Source organism: Dama dama, chromosome 31, assembly GCF_033118175.1.
Source record: "Dama dama isolate Ldn47 chromosome 31, ASM3311817v1, whole genome shotgun sequence".
In the NCBI taxonomy this organism is placed as follows: Eukaryota; Metazoa; Chordata; class Mammalia; order Artiodactyla; family Cervidae; genus Dama; species Dama dama.
The window spans coordinates 24,597,575-24,618,760 of record NC_083711.1 but is presented as its reverse complement, the minus strand read 5'-3'; the positions used below and the strand labels follow the sequence as shown (position 1 = coordinate 24,618,760).

General features: G+C 40.8%; 1 protein-coding gene across 2 annotated transcripts in view; it reads right to left on the bottom strand.

The window, feature by feature from the left end:
- C31H21orf91 (chromosome 31 C21orf91 homolog) overlaps positions 1 to 1,205 on the bottom strand; it is a 33,006-nt gene extending 31,801 nt beyond the window's left edge. Inside the window, exon 1 of one of the 2 annotated variants that reach the window (XM_061134407.1) lies at positions 1,128 to 1,205. The gene's annotated coding sequence lies outside the window, so the exon portion shown is untranslated. Of the gene's footprint in view, positions 1 to 825; positions 891 to 1,127 lie in introns of those variants that run through there. The other variant, XM_061134406.1, reaches the window with a different exon arrangement.
- Between the last annotated feature and the right edge of the window lie 19,981 nt (positions 1,206 to 21,186).

Here is a 21,186-nt window from a genome sequence, read left to right as displayed (position 1 = left end):
TCGAAACAAGCATCGCCACACTAATACTTTTACTGTGCAAGGACACAAAGCTAGTAAAACTTAAAAGTCCAGCCGCAAGTCACACTATGCCCAAGCGCCTTTTTTGGTCCTGTGTTGTATTTAGTTGAGAGGAACTGATGAAGAGCAGTTTTCGGGGATTCTAGACCGCTTCCATCCCCGACCAGGCGCAGAAAGAGCTTAGCAGCGCGGCCTGTTCCGCTACCGGGGTCTGTCAACCTACTTAACGCTGTAGAAGGGAGGACGAGCGAGGCGCTCGGGACACAGCTCTCCTTACTTCACTGTGGGAACCTTAGATGCGTCTCGCTAGCTCGGCGTAGCGAGGTGTGCTATTCCAGGTCTGAGGCGGGCAAAATGCACGTGGAAAAAGTGAACACTAGGGCGGGGGTCCGGCCGCGTCCCTGGCATCCGCACGGGAGGTCGGGCAGCGGCTCAGCGGAGCGGCTCGGGCACGGCCGGAGAAACCGGGATGGCCAAGCCCGGCCGGGGCGGGGGGGTCCCAGAGAGCCCAGCCGGCGGGAGCGTCGCGTCCCCTCGCCCCGGGGCTTCCTCCCACCCCGGCAGAAGGCGTTCGAGAGCTCCAGCAGCCGGTCCGTCCGGACTCAGCGCTTCGGGGAGCCTGGTTCCCGCCCGGCCTCCGGCATTTGGGGGCGCCCGCCCGCCCCTCAGGGTGCCGCGTCCTTCTCCCCGACTGTCCGTCGGGGCGTCCCGCGCGCAACAGAGACGGGGGCCGCGGGGCTGAGGGCTAAGGCGGCGGGACCGCGGGGTCGGGGACCAGGGCGCGGGCGGGGGGAGCGGGAGCTTTACCGTCCGGGTTCGCGCGCCGCCACAGCCGCCGCCGATGCGCGCGGCTCGGGCTCCTCACTATTGTTTCCGGCCGCAGCCGAGCAGCCAGCCCGCGCGGCCCCGCCCCCTCCCGGGGGCCCCGCCCCCTCCCGCCGGTGCCATCCTTCCGAGGCTCTGAGGGGAGAACGGCGGGGCGGCGCGGAGGGCGAGGCCGCGCGCTCGATCGCCGGCCGCCAACCCCCGCAGCTCTCGGGCTGCACCGACGCCGCGGCCTCGGCTCGGATTTCCTCCTGATCCCGCGTCTCCTGGCCCGTGTCTCTCACCGTTTGGTGGAAGGTGGCTCCTCACACGCCCCTCCTCGAGGCAAGTAGATAGAGGAGTCCGTTATCACCTCCCCCTTTAGCGTAGGGAAACTACTGCCTCCGGGCGGGGGCCGCGTGGGCCGCAAAGTGACGAGGCCGGGGGACTTTGGGTGAACTCGCTAGGCCGAGGCAAAATAGTATCGCTGAACTTTGAGTTAGGTGCTGGTTGACGAGTTTAATGGGAGAAAAGTTTGTGTTTCAAGTTTTCGTCATTTAGGGGTAATTTCAAATGCAGAAGCTTTATTTTTTAAGATTGTTGTAGAAATGGGGCGCCCCCCCCACTGTAATATGGCGCATTCCTAACACGCCCACGAGGATAATCCCGGAGCCCCACCTCTTATTTTAGGTTCCGCCCCTTTAAAAAACGGAGGTACTCAAGATCTCTTTTGCCCACTTTGCTTGCTGTTATGATTCATGTAACACTTTGACTTACATTTTGTAAGACTCACAACAGCTTAGAAAAGAAAAGCCAGAAGAGTTCTTATTTTGCCTCCTAAAAATGACTAACCCAGATTATCTATTGGTTAGAATCACAGGTGGGGACTTGATCACAGGAGTTAGCTGTTATTTTCCAGAACATCATAAACACGTCTATTGTTTACACAGAGGGGACTAGGTTGTCAGTCTACAGGTGACTGGTTGTAGGAATGGATTCCGTAGAACTTGGGAACTTCTAGACCAAACTAGCACTTAATGTAAACCATCAGTGCCCCAGAAAAGTGATCAGTGTTTTTGCTACTTGAAGTATAGAAGGTGAGTCAGCAATATTGGCCTGGTATCTTGTTAGAAGGAGGAGAAGGGGACTACAAATGAGATGGTTGGATGACATCACCGACTGGATGGACATGAGTTTGAGCAAGCTCTGAGAGTTGGTGATGGACAGGGAAGCCGGGCATGCTGCAGTCCATGGAGTCGCAAAGAGTCAGACATGACTGAGCAACTGAACTGACTGATCTTGTTAGAAGCGTAGAATATAAAGTCTCACCCAAGACATCCTGAATCTGAACCTGCTTTTCACAAAACCCAGAGGTGATTACTGTACACCTCTGAGAATTTGAGAAGCACTAATAGAAACAGAAGGGCCTCCCAGGTGGTTCAGTGGTAAAGAATCTGCCTGCCTATGCAGCAGCCGCGGGCTGGATCCCTGGGTTGGACTCCTGGCAACCTACTCTGGTGTTCTTGCCTGGGAAATCCCATGGACAGAGGAGCCCAGTGGGCTGAAGTCCATGGGTTCTCAAGTGAGTGAGCCATAACTTAGCTGACTGAACAACAACAGACTGAAATAGAAAAGTCTTTGTGTTACCTATTTGAATTTCACATTTTATGGAAATATGACTGAAATGTCTTACATCTTGGGTTCTACTCATTTTTTCCAATCAAGTGTTTTCTAAAATCAATAATGATTTTCTTGTATCGAAGTTATTTTCATTTCTCAGTGTTCTCTCTCTTTCTGTAGCATTTTGCCTGTCTACCTCTCCTTAAAACTTTTACCTTGTTTTCTATTTTTAAATTATTTTTAAAAGTCTACACTTTGGGGTTTAACTTACAGAAATAGAACTTTCCCATTTTAAAAGTAAAATAGTCCCTGAGTTTTGCCACATGTGTACAATAGCATGTCCACCACCCCAATCAAGATATAGAACATTTCCACAACTTTGAAATTCTCTATGCCCCTTCTCAAACCACCTCCCCCATCTGATCTAATTTATATCTCTAAAGATATGGTTTCCCTACTCTAGAACTTTACATATGTGGAAATAAATGGTGTATATTCTTTTGTGATTGCCTTATTCAGCATATTTCTGAGATTCATGGTGCTGTTTTGTAATAGGAGTTCCTTTTTGTTGCTGAATAATATTCCATAATTTGTTCATCCATTCAGCCTTGTGCTCTGTGATGACCTAGGGTGGTGGGATGCAGGGTGGGATGGGGATGGGAGGGAGGCTCAAGCAGGAGAGGAATAAATGTATATTTATGGCTGATTCACATTGTTGTATGGCAGAAATTAAAGACATTAAAAAAAAAAAGACTGGACCCCAGCAGACAGCCAGCTAGGAAATGGGACTTCAGTCCTAAAGCTTCAGGGAACTGAATTCAGCCAAAAAACTGGATGGATTTGGATGTTCAATTCAATACCTGTCTGATGTCTTGATTTTAGCCTTGTGAGGTTCTAAATGGAGGGTTAGAATTCCCTTGTACCTGGACTTCTTACCTATAGAATTTAGAGATAGTAAATTATATTATTTTAAGCCATTAAATTTGTGTCAATTTGTTATGACGGCATTATAAAATGAATACATTTGAATATCCAGGTTTTAAAAGAGTTTTGGGCTTTGTTGTGGAATGCTGTTACTCTAGTAGCTTATTAAACTTTGTGAGTGTTTAGACTATCCTTTTGTTACAAGAATTTCTAGTTCTCTTCTTAAGGAGTGGCTTAAGCCTTCTATTGTATGTCACAGGTCTTCCAATAAAGTTTCTATTCTCTAGTTGTATAAAACTCAATTGATTCCTTTCCTATGAGTTCCAGTAGTTGTAAAGATTGTCAGTTCAGCTTGGTTCAGTTCAGTCGCTCAGTCGTGTCCGACTTTTTGTGACCCCGGTGGACTGCAGCATGCCAGGTCTCCATATCCATTACCTACTCCCGGAATTTACTCAAACTCATGTTCATTGGGTCGGTGATGCCATCTAACCATCTCATCCTTCTACTCCCCTTCTCCTGCCTTCAATCTTTCCCAGCATCAGGGTCTTTTCAAATGAGTCAGCTCTTCACATCAGGTGGCCAAAATATTGGAGTTTCAGCTTCAGCATCAGTCCTTCCAATGAACACTCCAGACTGATCTCCTTTGGGATGGACTGGTTGGGTCTCCTTGCAGTCCAAGGGACTCTCAAGAGTCTTCTCCAACACATTTCCAAAGCATTAATTCTCGGCACTGAGCTTTCTTTATAGTCAACTCTCACATCCATACATGACTACTGGAAAAATCATAGCCTTGACTAGATGGACCTTTGTTGACAAAGTAATGTCTCTACTTTTTAATATGTTGTCTAGGTTGGTCATAACTTTTCTTCCAATGAGTAAGTGTCTTTTAATATCATGGCTGTAGTCACCATCTGCAGTGATTTTGGAGCCCCCGAAATTGCCTGTCACTGTTTCCACTGTTTCCCCATCTATTTGCCATGAAGTGATGGGACCAGATGCCATGATCCTATTTTTCTGAATGTTGAGTTTTAAGCCAACTTTTCCACTCTCCTCTTTCACTTTCATCAAGAGGCTCTTTAGTTCTTCTTTGCTTTTTGCCATAAGAGTGGTGTCATCTGCATATCTGAGATTATTGATATTTCTCCCAGCCATCTTGATTCTAGCTTGTGATTCATCCATCCCAGCATTTCTCATGATCAACTCTGCATATAAGTTAAATAAGCAGGGTGACAATATACAGCCTTGACGAACTCCTTTTCCTATTTGGAACCAGTCTGTTGTTCCATGTCCAGTTCTAATTGTTGCTTCCTGACCTGCATATAGATTTCTCAAGAGGCAGATCAGGTGGTCTGGTATTCCTATCTCTTTAAGAATTTTCCATAGTTTGTGGTGATCCACCAGTAGTCGTGTATAGATGTGAGAGTTGGACTATAAAGAAAGTTGAGTGCTGAAGAATTAATGCTTTTGAACTGTGGTGTTGGAGAAGACTCTTGAGAGTCCCTTGGACTGCAAGGAGACTCAATCAGTCCATCCCAAAGGAGATCAGTCCTGAGCGTTCATTGGAAGGATTGATGTTGAAGCTGAAACTCCAATACTTTGGCCACCTGATGTGAAGAGCTGACTCATTTGAAAAGACCCTGATGCTGGGAAAGATTGAAGGCAGGAGGAGAAGGGGAGTAGAAGGATGAGATGGTTAGATGGCATCACTGACTCAATGGACATGAGTTTGGGTAAACTCTGGGAGTTGGTGATGGACAGGGAGGCCTGGTGTGCTGTGGTCAATGGGGTCACAAAGAGTCAGACAGGACTAAGCGACTGAACTGAACTGAACGGAACACAGTCAAAGCCTTTGGCATAGTCAGTAAAGCAGAAGTAGATGTTTTTCTGGAACTCTCTTGCTTTTTCGATAATCCAACAGATGTTGGCAATTTGATGTCTGGTTCCTCTGCCTTTCCTAAAACCAGCTTGAACATCTGGAAGTTCTCGTTTCATGTGCTGTTGAAGCCTGGCTTGGAGAATTTTGAGCATCACCTTACTAGCGTGTGAGATAGAGCAATTGTGTGGTAGTTTGAGCATTCTTTGTCATTGCCTTTCTTTGGGATTGGAATGAAAACTGACCTTTTCCAGTCCTGTGGTCACTGCTGAGTTTTCCAAATTTGCTGGCATATTGCATGCAGCACTTTCACAGCATCATCCTTTAGCATTTGAAATAGCTCAACTGGAATTCCATCACCTCCGTCTACTAGCTTTGTTCATAGTGATGCTTCCTAAGGCCCACTTGACTTCGCATTCCAGGATGTCTTGGCTCTAGGTGAGTGATCATACCATCGTGATTATCTGAGTCATGAAGCTCTTTTTTGTATAGTTCTTCTGTGTATTCTTGCCACCTCTTCTTAATATCTTCTGCTTCTGTTAGGTCCATACCATTTCTGTCCTTTATTGAGCCCATCTCTGCATGAAATGTTCCCTTGGTATCTCTAATTTTCTTGAAGAGATCTCTAGTCTTTCCCATTCTGTTGTTTTCCTCTCTTTCTTTGCATTGATCCGTGAGGAAATATTTCTTATCTCTTCTTGCTATTCTTTGGAATTCTGCATTCACATGGGTATATCTTTCCTTTTCTCCTTTGCTTTCACTTCTTTTCTTTTCACAGCTATTTATAAGACCTTCTCAGACAACTATTTTGCTTTTTTGCATTTCTTTTTCTTGGGGATGGTCTTGATCTCTGCTTCTTATAGAATGTCACGAACCTCTTTTGTCCATAGTTCATCAAGCACTCTGTCTGTTAGATCTAATACCTTGAATCTATTTCTCTTGAATCTATTTGTTCAGATTGTAGTTCCCCGGTAATTCTTTTTTCCCTGGTGATTAATTTTTGCCCAGCCTTTCATAGCTTCTATGCTGTACATGCACAGTGCATTCAAGTGAAGTATTCAAGTGAAGGCTTAAAGCATATTCTGAAACTCTTTCTCTGAGTAGTTCTTCCTTTCTGCACTCCTAATTGCAAATTCCAGACATCTCATACTCCCCAAACTCAATTTTTGTCTCTTCATACCAGCTTTGCTAGGATATCCTCATGTAGACTTTGGTCTGAAAGTGTCTCCAGGCATAAAACCAGGGCAATTGTAAGGCTTACCTCAGTTATTTCCTTTTTTTCTGAGATCACATTTTGCTCTGCCTGTGTTTCAGCATCTGAAAATAGGTATTTCATATACTTTGTCCTGTTTTCTAACTTTACAGAGCTATTCTGGTACTCCTTACTCCATCCTGGCTGGAATCCCTTGTTATTTTGTCAGTGGATCCTTTTATCAGAGCTTCTTCCCAGGTCTCTTTGCTTCCAATCTAGTTTTTTCAATCCATCTTTCACAGTCCATTATTAAATAAACACAGATGAACTCCCCTTCTCAAAAACTTGTCATAGCTTCTTGCCTTTCTTATAACAGTAATACATAAATCTATTTAGTGTTTAGACAGTTACATCAGGCTTTCCAGCTTACTGTCTCATTTAATAAAATCTAACTTATTTACTTGAATAGTCAAGGATTTTATATTTAACTGTAACCCTTACTAATTTAGTAACTGAGTAAGGAATGCAAAAATGTGTTATAAACTGTAAGGGGACATATCAGTACAAAGATCAGTTATATAGTTGGTTCTGGACTCAAAACGGATATTACCTTGATTTTAGGCTTAAATCAGTTAAGGAATCCTTTCAGATGCAAGTAACAGAAAACCTGATTAACAGTATCTGAATCAGGGTAAGGTTTTATTTGTTTAGCCAAACAAGGTCAGAAGAACCAACTGCTGGTTCATTATCACAGGACCACCCCCTCTGCATCTATTCTGCCTTTCCCTCTTAAGAGCAGAAAGGCTGCCCTACATATTGTCTTCCAGGAAAGAAGATAGAAATGGAAGGATGGAGGGAGAAGTGGGAGGGAAAGCTGCCTTTTCATTTTTGTAAGGAAGAAACAGTGTTCCTGAGGGATCCCAGCAGAACTTACATTGCAACAATGGATTCTAGGGAAGTGAGTATTTAGTTTTATCATCCTCTGCAACAGAAGGCAAGGCAAGGAAATTAGGTGTATAAGCCAACAAGGACTGCTAGAGAATGCATAATTTGCTTTTCTGAAAATCATTTTTATGTCTGCTCTCGTGAAGATGACCCATGCTCGTCATTCCAATGAATGTCTGCTACAAAAAGTTCTGTGATCTCACTTTTCTGAATCCTCACAACACTTGTTCGTGTTATTGCTATTCTTGGTATTTTTTCTGACATGTTCCTCTTTTAAAGTAAAGGATTCAGTATGCTTTGTGTATCTATTCACCCATCTCTTACCTTGACTGTCTTTGTTTCTCTTCACGTGTTAAGTCATTCTCTGCCATTGGAGACATCCTTTTAGCCTGGAAGATTAGCACATGCAACCTTAGGCTTAGAGCCTTCTAAGACCACCATGACCCTAGAGGTGTCAGAAACCTAGAGGTGTCAGATGTGTGCATAATTGACACATCGATTGTATGCATTATCATTTCCACTTCTTCATATCCTCTGTCTGCTATGTGACCTCATAGTTCACTATAGTGGGCAGAATGTATTTCCCCACCCCAATGAAATATTAATCAGAATGACATGAGAAGAGACCTTAAATGTGCTTGTGTGATTTAGCTTGACTTGTGCCTCAGCCATATATCACTAAGAGAATTTCACTCAGGTTGTTGCCAGTCCAAGGAGGATGAGAGACGTGGAGCAGATCTGCGTCCAGTCAGCAGCTTGAAGCTAGGGAGGCCCAGATGACCTACAGATCTGTGATGGATGCCTGTCCTGAGTTGTTTTGTTATGTGACACCTTGTAGTGATGGTCTTTAACACAGCAGGATTCTAAATGGCTAAGTTTAATTGGCTCATTTCTGAATCAGTTTGACTGACTGGTACTTTAATTGGCCAGGCTTGGATTACATTCCCACCTCTCCCCTTCACCTCTCCCCCGAAAATAGGTTGACTGAAGAATGGGGCTACAGGGATGAAAATCTGATCTTATAATATGAGAGAGATATTTCTCTGAAGAAAAGTGGTTATTGTTACCTGAAGAAGGGAGTTGGTTTGAAAATAGAATAAACAGGCAAAAACAGTCATAATTCACTTCAGTGTTGTTTATACTTCAGTATCGATTGCTAGAACTTAAGCTGGCTGTGTGCAAGGAAATCTGCTTCAGCCATCTTGTATTTCAGTACTTACCTTACAGGTTGAGCTTGTGTCAGTCAGGATTAGGTTCACTGCAGTAATATAAAAATCCCCAATACAAGTGACTTTAAAAGATAGGACTTTATTTTTTTCTTTTGCATTGAAGTCTGAAGATGGACAGTCTAGGATGGATGTGGTAGCCCTGACCTTCAAAGTCCTCAGGAACGAATGCGGGTTCTAGCTTTCTGGTCTGTCATCCCTAGGATGTGGGCTCATCGTTTTGTGCAAGAGAGAGCCTCTTTCATTAGAGACACATTTTAAACAGCAAGGTCGAGAAAGATAAGACAGAGCAAAGAATATATACTGGCTGCTTTTTAAGGATGTTTCTCAGAAACTGCGACATAACATTTCTGGTTACCTCCCACCCTTTCTGTGGTGAGAGCCAGGATGAAAGGGAGACTTGGGATCAGATCTTTATTCCAACATCCAGGCACCCAGCTAAAATTCAGGACTTCTAAGCAGGGACAGTGGGCTTCTCGGTGGCTCAGCTGGTAAAGGACCTGCCTGCTAATGCAGGAGACCCGGGTCTGGTCCCCGGGTTGGGAAGGTCCCCTGGAGTAGGGAATGGCTAGTATTTTAGCCTGGAATATCCCATGCCCAGAGGAGCCTGGTGGGCTACGGTCCATGGGGTCGCAAAGAGTTGGACACGACTGAGAGACTAACACTTTATCTTTTTTCAAGTAGGGACAATGGATATTACACTAGGCAATAAACAATCTCTGTCCTAGTACTCAATACATATTTCTTGAATAAATCTGTTGATTGAATGAATCATGTATTAAAAATTAAATTTTGGTTAGTAAACACTGAAAACTAAGTTTTCAGTCTTAGACTAAATGCTGGCTTAAATAATCTATTTGAGATAAAATACCTATTTAAACTATTTCTCATTTTTAATAAGCAAAAAAGAAGATAAAAGACTATTTGCTTTAGAATTCTTTTTGCTTTACACTCAAATTGAATGGTGTGGTAGGCTTATTTCAGTATTGTTGATCCGTTTTCTAAAAGTCTAATTTTTATAGGATTCTCGACAGAGTTTCATGCTTCTCCATTGGAATTCTTAACTCTGAAGAAAATGTCTCTCTTAAAATTATGGGTCCTCTAAAGCTTAGACCAGCATCCCTTTGAAAGTTTGGGCTACAAATACTTGCATTAAAGGGATTTACCACCTATAGTTTCAGTAATGCTGACATTATGGGTAAGCTGTCTGCTGATCCATTGTCCTATTGTGCAAGCAGACAAACCAAACCTATTTCCCGTCTGTGGATAAATTCAACATTGACATTGCTGGGAGGAGATTGGGAGTTAACTACTAGCTATTGATTGTTTTTTTTCCCCCCACTGTGGGTCAAATCCAGTTTTTAGTAATATGCACAATTCCTGCTGTTAAATTAAGAGTGATAAAAGGAAAGTTTGGAGTTGATGTCAAAGTTAGAAATCTATTTCATAATATTTTACCAAAGGTTTATTTTTATGTTTCATTTTATAAACATCAGATGTCTGAGTGTGGAATACTCAAGCTAGAAATTGAAATCCTGACATAGTTCTGAGTTAACTATTAGTGTGCCTGTCAAGCTAGATAGGGTATTTTAAATTTCAGAATTTTAAATTTTTAGGACTTTCTTTAATTCAGAGAGATTTGTTGTTGGGAGATGATAGCATTAATGGTGAAAAAGAATACAACTTTTTTGTTTTTTGAGTTTCGTTTTGACTAATCATGGTACTTTTCCACAAAAGTTAAAACTAATTCAATATTTAAAATACTTTTTTTTCATTCATTCATTCATTTATTTATTCATTTAACAATTTCTTATTAAATGTTCATTATATTTTTTGAAACTGTTCTGGGTGTTAGTTATATACTAGGAAGCAACAGAATCCCTACTCTTGAGAAATTTCCCACCTGATGTAAGAGAAAGGCATTAAGTAATTGCTTTTGGAATGGAGTTTTTAATGGCATTGGAATATATTTTCATTTTAATTGCTGTAGCACTATAAAAATGTCCAAGTACCACATTGGTCTATATTTTTCTGTGCTTTTTTTCTTCATTATTCTGCTAAATTTTACATGCTAAGTGTAGTAATGATTCACTTATCTATAATCTGTAGGAAATTAGTGGTTCCACTACAGTTTTTTTTTTTTAATAACTGGAAAATAATAGTTTTTAAAGCTTTAAAAATTTTTAGCTGTTTTGAAAGAAAGCTGCAATAGGCTGAATGTTCACCCCAAATCCTTATGTTGAAATCCTAACCATCAATGTGATGGGATTTGGAGGGTGGAGCCCTCATGAATAGGATTAGTATTCTTGTAAATAAAAGAGGCCTCCATGAGCTCCCTTCCTCTCCTGCCTCAGGAGATCTCAGTGACAAGGTGGCTATCTATGAACCAGGAAGTAGCATCTCACCTGGACACTGAATCTGCCAGCAATACCTCAGTCTTGGACTTCTAGCCTCCAGAACTATGAGAAATAAATTTATGCTGTTTATAAGCCCCTTAGTCTAAGGCTTTCTGTAATAGCAGCCAAACAGATTAAGACAAAAGTTTTCTAAAATGTATTATGTGCTTTTTGGCTATGTAGAAGATAAATATATATATATATATATATATATATATATATATATACACACACACATATATATATATATAAAAGATAATTGCTACACTAGCTCGGGAGTTATGTTTCTGTGTTAGACTGAGTTGCTGTGAAAATAGACTTAGAAAATCAGTGACTTCATGAACAAGAAGATTATTTCTTCCTAACAGAATAACTGAGGGTATACCAGGTTGGGCTTCCCTGGTGGCTCAGATGGCAAAGAATCTGCCTGCAATGCTGGAGACCCAGGTTTGATCCCTTATTCAGGAAGATCCCTTGGAGAAACAAATGGCAACCCGTTGCAGTGTTCTTGCCTGGAAAATGAAATGGACAGAGGAGCCTGGAGAGCTGCAGTCTATGGGGCTGAAAAAGAGTTGGACACGACTGAGTGCCTAACACACACCTGGTTGGTAGTAACTCTGTTCCACATGGCAATTCAGGGATCCGGATTCTCCCATCTTGTCATCTTGTGATGCTTTTATCCTCTAGAACCTTGTCATCAGGTCAAGACTTGTTCAGGTTTCAACCAATGGAGAGAGCAGCATGTGGACAAGGCACACCTCTGTTAAAGGCTGGAATTTCGAAGAATCAGGCACATACCACAGCTGCTCATGTATCGTAGGGCTTCCCTGGTGCTCAGCAGTACCCACTTGCCAATGCAGGAGACTCGGGTTCGATCCTGGTCAGGAAGATTCGCTGGAGAAGGGAATGGCAGCCCACTCCAGTATTGTTGCCTGAAATCCCGTGGATAGAGGAGCCTAGTGGGCTATAGTCCATGGGGTCACAAAAGATTCAGATGTGACTTAGTGACTCAACAACAATAACATGTATCATAGCTGGGATTTTAGTCACATAGTTACATCAGTCTGCAAGGGAAACTGAGAATGTCACCTAATTATGTGGCAGGAAAAAGGGGTGGATGAATATTGGTGGGCAGCTAGCTATCTCTCATAGCCTGCAACTCTGACTGCCTGTTTTTGCATGTATCCTTCTCACATTTATCCTTTTTCCATGCAAGAAACATAGAGCACACTCACCTCTGTCCCAAGGCAGATGACTCAAAGTTCCAGCCAGTTACTGTATCCAGCTTAAATCCAAAGATTTCTGAGTGACATTCAGTCTTTCCACTCAGGTCTAAATAAAACTCAGGTAGATCAGAGTGGGCCAGGAAATTAAAACCCCTGTTCAGATAAGAGAAGAATGAGAGACACAGCAGTCGTTGGTCCCCAGCACTGATGGGGACCAGCTGGGCAGGGGTCTCAAAGCCCTCTGCTCTGGCAGTGGAGGACGTTCCTTGATTGCATCCTGTTTCTGCTCTTTGGGAGGGAATGCTTACCCATTGCTTTCTGTGGTCCCCTTCCCTACTCTCTGGAAGAATCTTCCTCATCTATTAATCTTGTTGGCCACATCTGAAGTGGGTTGTGGGAATATGTTCCCCTTAGGGGCTGTATTTTGCAGCTGTTTGTAGACCTCAAGTTTGTTTTAAGACTCAGAGAGACACACAGCTCTTTGGTTTTCAGGCTCATGGATTCTTTACCAACATAGTTTCCTCAGTCTTATTAAGCCTGCAGTTTGCTTGCTTTCAATATGTCTGTAAGCACAACCCCAATTTTTTTCTGGATATATTCAGCATAGTACTTCAGTATTTGCTTTCTTGTTCTTCCTGTGACATGTTCTTTTATTTTAGTGACAGCTATCTTGAGGCCATCTGAAAAGTTAGGTTGGACCAGAAAGGCAACAGTCTGATCTGCTATTTAATCACTATCACTCCCTCAGGAGGTCTTCTGTGATTAACCTATTTAGAGCCCCATCTCAGTCCCACCTCACCCCAATCTTGAAAGGAAAAAACAACGAACAAACGTATCACTTTATTATATTTACAAAATACGTATACATGTGATGCATTTATCTTATTTATAATACTTGTGTATTGTCGGTCTTTGTCCTCTAGCATGTAAATTTCGTGAGATTTGGAAGTCATATTTTGTTTTCTCATGTATCTCAGGGACAGAGAATATTGTTGTTTAATCACTCAGTTGTGTCCCACCCTTTTGTGACCCCATGGACCGTAGCCCACCAGGCTCCTCTGTCCATGGGATTTTCCAGGCAAGAATACAAGAAGAAATCCCTTCTCCAGGGGATCTTCCTGACCCAGGGATCTAACCCGCATCTCTTACTTTGACAGGTGGGTTCTTTACCACTGAGCCACCAGGGAAGTCCTGGGACAGAGAATAGTGTCTGCCAAATATTTGTTGAATGAATAAATGAATGAGTGATTTGAGAGTGTGGTGACTTTTCTGTATATTATGCTGTTAATGAGCTGTGCAAATACTGTGGATTATAGCTATTTCCTCTTCTTGCATGTAAACAGAATTCTCATTTTGTTCATTTGGTAGAGGAGAGCAGGGAGGATACATCTTTGTTCTCTGTTCTTTAGCCATAGAGAACTCTTCTATGCCAGTTATGGAAATTCCATTCTTTTTCATATTGTCTTATGACAAATCTAAACAGTGTATTAAAAAGCAGAGACATCATTTTGCCAAGAAAGGTCTGTATAGTCAAAGCTGTGGTTTTTCCAGTAGTCACATATGAATGTGAGAACTGGACCATAAAGAAGGCTGAACGCTAAAGAATTGGTGATTTTGAACTGTGGTGCTGGGGAAAACTCTTGAGAGTCCCTTGGACAGCAAGGAGATCAAACTATAGTCAATCCTAAAGGAAATCAATCCTGAATATTCATGGACGGACTAATGCTGAAGCTGAAGCTCCAACCCTTTGGCAACCTAATGAAAAGAGCTGACTTGTTATAAAAGACCCTGATGCTAGTGAAGATTGAGGGCAAGAGGAGAAGAGGGTGACAGAGGGTGAGATGGTTGGATGGCATCATTGACTCAATGGACATGAGTTTGAGCAAACTCCAGGAGATGGTGAAGGACGGGGAAGCCTGGCATGCTGCGGTCAACAGGGTCGCAAAGAGAGGGGCACAACTTAGCAACTGAACAACAACAAGCAATATCAGTCTTGGCAAGTGAGAGGTAAGCAAAAATGTAGTAGAATGGAAAAAAAACCTGTGGAAATAAAAATAATATGCTTACCCACTTCCTGCTTTGGCTGTTGTTTACCCTTGTGTTGGTGTGATCGTGAAACTTTAGCCACCATCTTGTGACCATGAAGGCAGACATTGCTAACAAATTGAGGTGGGAAGAGTGGAAGGATAGAAAGAACCCACATGACATAATTGAATCACTGCACCAACCTTGGATTCACTTTCTTTTTTAAATGAGATGATAATGTTCACTTCATTTAATCCTGTTCTGTTATCAATCCTGTAATCCAATATTCTGTTACTTGTTGATTGCAGCTGAAAACATCCTAACTGATAGAGTAACAGTATCTTCAGTGGTTGCTGAGACTAATTGGCCACCTTTCTGTTACTCATTCAACCATTTGTCCATTTACTCATTTATTAAGTTTACTATATACCAGGCAAAACTTAGAGTAAAGAGATTAAGGGACAGCTCATGCATATCCTTGAGGAATTGACAATAAAGGTACAAACAAATAATCACTGAGTCATCTATCTAGCACACGGGTACCACAGAGCAGGTGCTTATTAGCTTTCAAATTCACTATAACTAGTGGAATTTGTTAGTCTTTTAGGCACTTCTGATTGGATAGAGGTAGTCAATCCTGTCATTTCTGCAGTGGGCCCATATGAGGTCTACTCTCAGGCATGATTTGAGAGAGGCTTTTTTCTGTTTCCAGAAAGGAGTGACACCAGTGTAGGCAATTTGGTCATGTTGTTTATTTCTTGTCTACTCAGACATAAACTCCCTGTTGAAGATTATAGGGTTAAAGAATGGGTGAGTTAGTTTGCCTTTTATTCCTCCATCTCTACCCAAAATCCTTTTTAAACACCCAGGCTAGAATGTGTTGATCAACTTGTGGCAACTTAAGTATGTTGCTACAGGCTACTGGTAAAATTTGCATGTATGCCTAGAAAATAAATTAGAATTGTAGATTATTAAATATTTCAGTTTAATCATCTGGAAAGCCATAGTGTTTTTGTCTTCAAAAACAAAGCAAATCAAAAGCCCTGCAGCTATATCATCTAGTCATTGATATGTTGAACTTTTTAAAAAATTTTTTACAGAGTCATTCAGTATGTGCAAATGGTAATGTTAGCTGCCAAATGAGGGTGTAGAATTTCTACCTAGAACTCGGTAAGAGAAGATGTTATTTTCATAATTAAAGTTCAAATGACAAATTCATGTGTACTCAGGATGAGTCTTAATCTCCCTATGGAGATTAAGATCATAATTTTAAGTTCATTGACTTACCTTTTATGTTGGGTTCATTAAAAGTTTACATAGGAAAAAAGTTTATATAGCAAGCTCAAGAAAAGTTAGTGACTGATAGTAGTATACTGATTTCTGATAGACTTAACATGTAGATAAATTCAAACGGTCATGGGAAACTGTTCCAGAGCTACTCTTAGTTTATTAAAGTTTGTATCAAGTACTTTTAAGCCTAAATATCCCTATTTTTTTCTTTCTGCTTTAGAATGGTTTGGGGATTTTTTTCATTCCATTCTATGTTCCTGTTTACTATTTGGTCACCATCTTCTCTTAATGATATTTGACCCTTTGTTTTCTTTTGGTTTATGATATTTAATAACTTGGCACAGTTAACCACATGTAAGGGAGAGGTTATAGTTTCATCTTTGTTACACATAAGCTTTATTTTTTAAAAAAATATTTTTATGTATTTGGGCTTGCATGGTGGCTCGGACAGTAAAGAATCCACTTGCAATGTGGGAGACCTTGGTTTGAGCCCTGGGTCAGGAAGATCCCCTGGAGGAGGACATGGCAACCTACTCCAGTATTCTTGCCTAAAGAATCCCCATAGACAGAGGAGCCTGCTGGGCTACATACAGCCCACGGGGTTGCAAAGAGTCGGACACGACTGAGCGACTAAATCACCACATTTATTTGTTTAGTTGACTGTGCCAAGTGTTAGTTGCGGCCTGCAGGATATTTGATCTTCCTTGTGGCATGCGAGATCTTTTTTGTTCAGTTGCAGCATGCAGATTCTTTTAGTTGTGGCATGAGAACTCGTAGTTGCATGTGGGATCCAGTTCCGCCACCAGGGATCAAACCTGGGCTCCCTGCATTGGGAGTGTGGAGTCTTAGCCACTGAACCACGAGGGAAGTGTCCAGTACATATAAACTAAAGAGAAACTACTTATGTATATATCTGAGAGGAAAACAAACATAGAAATACATTGTTGGGCATCCATCTTCAGTCAGACTCTTGCAGCAGTCCTCACATCTGTCAGGGGACTGATCTCTGGCTTCCAAGTTGACAGTTCAGGTGCCAGGAGATGAGACACGTGCATGCGGTCCTGATATGAAAGCATCATATCTCAAATAGGAACCAGTATATATTATAACAACATTTGAGGCATAAATTCTGGAGTTCCTGCAAGGGGATTGCCTAGTTATGAGTCATCACATACAGGGAGCCCCAAAATTTGGTTTCCCATCAGGTTTATACAGTTTATATATAGTTTCTCTCCTGCCAGATGCAATTTGTCATGTTTTATCATAAGAAATACTGTTGAGTAACACTACTTCGGTTCTGCTTTTTTCAGGTTTCTAGGGAAAGAGTGCTGTAAAGTTAGCCAGGGTCAAGTTTGTTCATAAAGGACAAGAGGTTTTGTTAATGCTTTACCCTCAGTGATGTAGTCTCTTCTGTACTATTAAGACTGAGCTGGAGTCTTGGCAGATCTTGTTCTCTGGTCAAGTGTATTCTTGCTCTGGTCTTTGAAAGGATGGAGTGGGTTACTTTTGCTTTATTTTTATAAAGAAAATCCTGTTATTCCGTATTTGATATTTACAACATTAAGTAGAGATTGAATTCACTCTTGTTACTTGCCCAGTAGTATAGGTCAAACATATTGGAGAACATAGCCCCACTGTTGGGAATTCCCACTGAGATTAAATATAATCTAGAGAGAAACAACCTTCAGCACATAATCTGACTCTCTACTTACATCTAAAAGGGCACAGATGAAGATAGATCTTTTCAGACATACAAGAGATTCAGGCACTCCCCAACAGGATTTCTCCTAGTTAAATGTTTTTCTAGTAGAATATCTGTGACTTTTAATAAGTCATGAAGTGTACATATCTTAGCTGTAGGAAAAATTTATACTTGTGGTTCTAAAATGTAATATGTATATTTTTGAGGTGTAATTTACATATGGTGAAATGCACACATTTCAAGTATATAATTCAATAACAACACACCCATGTAATCCACTCCATTGTCAAAATATAAAATATTTCCATTACCTTGGAAAATTTCCTTATACCCTTATACCCCTTCCTGTTCAATCTCCTATCTTTCTCCCTACCCCAAGGCAATCAGTATTCTAATTTATATCAATATCAGGATCAATTAATTTTACTTGTTTTGAAATTCATATAGTGGAACCATAAAGTATAAACTCTTTTGTGTCTGGCTTCTTTTGCTCATCATTTTTCTAGATTCATCTGTATTATTGTTTACAGCTATAGTTCATTTATCATTGTATGAATATACTAAAATTTGTTTGTCTGCTATCTCTTGTTGAACAATTGTGTGGCTTCTAGTTTTATTATGAATATGGCCACTAAGTATTTTTGTATAAACTTCTGATGGACCTATTTTCACTTCTCTTGAGTAAGTACTTAGAGTTGCTGGGTCATAGAGTAGGTATATGTTTAACAGCTTAAGAACCCACCAAGCAATTTTCCAAAATGCTTGTACCATTTTTCATTCTTAGCAGCAAATTATGAAAGATATGGTTGTTCCATATCCTTACCTACATTAGGTGTTGTCAACCTTTATTTTTACACATTCTAATGCATATTTATATGAAACTTCTAGAAGAAAGAAGCATGAGGATATCTTTGTGACCTCGAGGTAGGTAGAAATTTCTTACAGATAACATTAACCATGAAAGTAAAAGCTAAACAATTGGATTCATTAAAATTAAAAGCCTCTTCTCTTTGAAAAACATTTAAAAATGAAAAGCAGAATATAAACTGGAGAAAAATATTCACAGTGCATGTGTTTGACAAAGGACTTACACCTAGTATATATAAGCAACTCATATCTCAATAGTATAAATACATTAGAAAAACAAGTTGTTTCAGTTGTGTTCGACTCTTTGGAAATACATACAATTAACTAAAAGAAACAGCTAAAGTACTTGAGCAGAATTTAACAAAGGAAGGTGTGCAAGTACCCTCTGTGCGAGCTAAGTTGCTTCAGTCGGGCCTGACTTTGCAGCCCTTTGGACTGTAGCCCTCCAATAATTATGTGAAAAATACTGTTGGTTGTCAGTGAAATGAAAAATCAACAAAATATTTCCAACAAAACAATCTTTAGAAATGTTTTTGAGTTATTTAAGCCACAACATCAGACTCACATGTTGATATTTTGAAAATCTCTTGAGTCTTACGAGAGGTGATGTTGCTTAGGAGAGTATGTTGCTAAATTATTAGCTGTATCGATTTGTTGTTTATTGGGAAGTAACGTTTCAAGCATTATATGTCCTAATGTGAGAGTTCGTTAATTATTTAAGATTGTTTTACTGAGTTTTAGAACATTGGCCGTGGGTTTGTGGTTGACATATACATTATAATCTTTCCATTTAAAATTGTGGTAGTTACGTTCACAGAAGTGTTTTTCACAGAACTATTCAAGAACAGATTACTGAAATTAAGAGGGAGATGGTCATTTATTGATTAATTGATTGTATAATTAAAGGAGGAGAATATTTAAAGACAGTCTGTACTTTCTATTTAGAAGGTAAAATATTTCTTAAAACAATCAAATGACCATTTAAAATTTTGAAGTTTATATTTTTCAAAGCTAATTTTACTAAATGACCCAGTGATTTATTTCCCAGTATGTTAGAAATGATAATATTGAATTTCTCTTACAAACTTCAGGCTTCCCTTGTGGCTCAGCTGGTAAAGAATCTGCCCACAATGCGGAAGACCTGGGTTCATCCCTTGGTTGGGAAGATCCCCTGGAGAAGGAAAAGGCTATCCACTCTAGTATTCTGGCCTTGAGAATTCCATGGACTCTGTAGTCCATGGGGTCACTAAAAGTCAGACTGAGCAACTTTCACTTACGAACTTCTTCCTGTCTCTCTTTTCTGCCTCTCCCCTGATCTTTGTATTTAAATACTCAGACTATAGAATCCAAAATAGTCAGATGAGTAGATGGTTATCTATATCTTTATTGCTCTAAACTATAGCTAGAGCCAAGTTTACCTGAATTTTATTATTATCATCATGAGGAGCCCTTTTGAAAAGAAAAGGTATTTTTTTGTGAAAATTCTGGAAGTTTTCTCCAAGCTCCTCCCAAAACAAATGATCCCATGAACACTTTTTTTTTTTTTCTGTTAGCACTTCAAAGTGATCAGTCAGCTGCCAGGATCCTCAGCGTGGGTAGGCCTCACCTCTAGAGCAGGTCTCTCAGCCGTGGCCTTTTTTTTGACCACTGGTTGCTGTGGGGACTGTCTGTGCATTGTAGGATGTTTAGCAGCATCTCTGGCCTCTACCCTCTAGATGCTCATGTCTCCCACCACCTTCAGTTATGACAACCAGGACTATCTCTAGACATTGCCATCTGTCCCACCGTATCCCACCCCAGCCAACCATTTGCTGTCTCTCCTTCATCTTCTCCATAAAGAACCACTGCTCTAGAGTTTATCTTAACTATCAAGTCATCTTCATACCTTCAATGCATTTTGTGGAAACCTTTAGACTTTAACTGATCCAAGAATGGACTGGAAATCTTTGGAATACCCTGTACTAAAGAATATTGATTAGTAATCCTTATCACCTTACTGATCAAGTTCAGTTCAGTTCAGTCGCTCAGTCGTGTCCGACTCTTTGTCACCCCATGAACCGTAGCACGCCAGGCCTCCCTGTCCATCACCAACTCCTGGAGTTTACCCAAACTCATGCCCATTGAGTTGATGATGCCATCTAACCATCTCATTCTTTGTCGTCCCCTTCTCCTCCTGCCTTCAATCTTTCCCAACATCAGGGTCTTTTCAAATGAGTCAACTGATCAAACCCAGCACTAAATTACAGTCAGACCGTGCCTCAGAGTGAAGCCCAGGCAGGAGGAAAATAGCAATTCCCTTAAATGTCAATTTAGCATTGAAGCATTTCAGTCAGTCATTTATTATGTTTTTTTAAATAAAATATGTTATAGTTCCCCAAAAAGAGTTCTTAATCCTCTTTAAGAATGTAGTAAATTCCTTTATACCTGCTATAAGTATAATTTTTGTGAACCCTGAAATCGTATTTTCAAAGCAGGTAACATTTTATTTTCCCAGTTTTGCATTTAGTTTCTATTATATGCCTTATTTTTCCTGATGCTATAAAACTATATCTAGTCATTTCCAGGTGAACTCAGTCTTCGTCATACTTTTTCAGTCAAGCTTAAAATTGTGTCAGTTCTGGATTTTACTTTCTTTCCTTCTCTTTAGGGTGGCCCTCCTGTTCCAAGGCTTGTATGTGATAATGATAGGATGGGGGTTGAGATGGGAAGTCAGGGAGAGAGAGTATCTGCTCTCTGGTGGTCATAATATTTGTCACTCTTCTGAAATCTCTGCGTTTATAAAAACCTCAGTTTCGTGATTCACAGTGGCATTTGGTTTACAAATTTAAGCCCCTTTGGCCCTTAGCTGTCTCCTTCAACTGACATCTGAGCCCTGCTTGGGGAAGTGGGGAAAGTTTATTTGTCCACTTCTCAGTGGTGAGTTTAAGGTAGGATCAGAGCCACATCGTCCCCTTATGTCACACCCAGCATGTCTAGCTGTTGGCTTGATGTCATTATGGTGTAGAGAGACCCACACCATCACTTCTGCCCTGAAACTTCAATACCAAACTGAAGTGGTAGATCTAGAACACTGTACTT